This window comes from Charadrius vociferus, unplaced genomic scaffold (assembly GCF_000708025.1).
Source record: "Charadrius vociferus isolate BGI_N301 unplaced genomic scaffold, ASM70802v2 scaffold67, whole genome shotgun sequence".
Taxonomy (NCBI): Eukaryota; Metazoa; Chordata; class Aves; order Charadriiformes; family Charadriidae; genus Charadrius; species Charadrius vociferus.
This window is the reverse complement of record NW_009649485.1, coordinates 249005-251675: the sequence shown is the minus strand read 5'-3', so window position 1 is coordinate 251675 and position 2671 is coordinate 249005.

The following is a 2671-nucleotide window of genomic DNA, read 5'->3' as shown; positions in this document are numbered from 1 at the left end:
GGTGTAATACTCTGTCCTCCACACTCAGGCTGTGTTACAGACACAGCTGGGTAAGGACATCTTTAAAGAAGCCACAGCACTCACTACACTGTAGGAAATCCCAGCGTCGACAGCCTCACCTGCCATGCGCTGCAACAAAATTCATCTCATGGTGTCAGCTCTAGTAGTGGCACATTATCCCGCTGTTCCAGTCAGATACAAAGCACCCGACACCATCCTCAGACTGGTCCATGAGCTCTGGAGCCTGTGCTTTTTCCTCACCTCTCCAATTTCATACGTCGCCCTGCACTAGACTAGCACCCAACCCTCTCCTGCTGAGCAGGAGGGAGCAAAGCCTTTCCCACCCTTTTCTTTTCCCTCTTACGCTGCTAACTTTAGTGTTTTCCCCAAACCCACTTAAAAACTCACCTCTTCCTCCTGACCATGGCCCACAAGACCCTCTAAGAGGGGTGCAAAGCAGTGCACGCGGGCTCTGTGTGCATGCCCTTCTAGCAAACCCAGCTCCACGACACTGACAACAGTTATTTCACATGACATCTATTTTGCTGGCATCCCAAACAGTCAACTTCAGTAAGAAGAGTGACAGCCAAGTTATCACCATCAATGTTCAGAAACAGACACAATCAAGAAAACATTATGTTTGAAAGCAAGCAAGAATCTGGCATGGATTGCAATTCCATATCAAGAGAGATGCATATCACTTACTCGTGTTCCATCAGACACCCCCACGTTTTTTCTTATTTGCTTAAGCTGTAAGACAACCAAAAAGAAGGGAGACCAGCTCCTGCTGCAGCTCTCATTTCGTGGCTTAAAATGCCATGCTCACAGGAACTGGCCTCCCCCGTCCCACTTCCTACCATCAGTGCGGTTAGGTGACTCAAAGGACACCAATGTGGCAAATGCCAGCGGAGGAGCTTTACTAAGCAGAAGTTATGGGAGAGCGCTGCAAGGCGGCAGAAAAACGCTCTTTGGTTTTAAGTTTCATACCCGTCTGAAACGCAATACATAGGTCACGGGTGGTTTAGAAGCCTGAATTCTGAAGTAGAAAAGAAGAGAAAGCCAGATCTCTTTAAAAAGCTTAGCTACAGTTCAATATTAATGCAAGAACGGTCAGTGACAGCAGCACCATGCCATGGAAACAAAAAAAAAAAATCCCTATTCTCAGGACTGAGACTCTCAGGCTGCTTCACAGCTCCTCTGGGAAATGAAGGGCCCTGGTGCAACCCCAGGTAGTCTTCCCAAAGGATTGGATCGGGGTGTCTAAAGAGCTTTTCTGGTAAAGGCACTAAAGTCTGCTATGAAACAGCCCACGGAAGTGACAATAAATGCAATTCAGCAGGCATCGGCTGGAGCTGGTTAAAAGATTTCCATCAAAAGTCCTGAAAACTTTCAACGCTCCTTCTCTCCCCCTCCTCCTGCGCTCCCAGAAGACTCTTACCCCGGAAAACGATGAAGGAAAAATCAAAATGTACAATTTTCAAATGAAACGTTTCATTTCAGGGCAAGCACCGTCCCCAGGGAGCTGCAGAGGGGCTGCTGGTTTGTGTTCTTAGGAGAAACACACAAAGCCTGCAAACAATGCCAAGCTGTTCAGTCTGAGGAGGGCTGCGAGAAATTTGGTCCATTGAGTTTAACGCCCTTACAACAACACAGAAATACATCCAGAAAAGAAGAGGCCTTTTCCCAGAAAGAATCAAACAGCTAAAATAAAAAAATTTGTGCATATAAAGCACAAGAAGGACCAGTGGCCTCCCCAGACCTGTAGCACTAGGATTCGGGATTTTGCGATTTGGTGCACTTTTATCCTGTTCTGACTACTTTTAAATGCCTTAGGTGAGGATGCTTCCTTTAACAGACATTCCTATAGCGTCCCAAAGGTCACTGTTGAACCTCACTGTCATAGTATTTTCCATAAACTTGCATCAAGATTTCCCACCTTTAACCTCATCAGATTCTTTAAAAGCAAGTTCCTGCACACTAATCCAAGGTTATGCTTTACCGGGACAGATACACACCTCATGCCTCTCGTAACCTGAATCACAACAGACATATTCTTCAGAAATCAGTTTTCAGCTCTGAATTTTTCTGTTCTTCTCAAAACCGATCCCAAAGGCCTGTCGCTCTGCTGAGCATTGCTCCAAGCAGTGAGCTCCCCGAGTACAGCCCTACCGCACGCTCATGCTGGAGGGGTGCAAACCGAGGTAGCTCCACAGCTTTCATTGAAATTAAGGGTATTTGTCTGACCACTGACTATTTCACTACTGCCTTTAGAGCGGGGTGAGTTTTCACTGCTGATTTACTTTCTAGCGATTCTCTGTTTTTACAAGCTTATTTCAGTGCAGTTTGCCACGCAAACCCTCCCCTGCCTCTGGGACTTTTCATGGAATCATAGAATTGTCTAGGTTGGAAGGGACCTTTAAGATCATCAAGTCCAACCATCAACCTAACACTGCCAAACCTACCACTAACCCACGTCCCTCGGCACCACATCTGCCTGTCTTTTAAATAGCTCCAGGGATGGCGACTCCACCACTGCCCTAGGGTGGAGTGGTGATCCTTTCGCCCTTCATCACACAGCCAGGGATTACTCCACAACTGCTGTAAGAAATCAGTACAGAGTTTTAATGATTCTTTTCATCTGATTTCATTTCATTTAAAGAATTAACTTTTC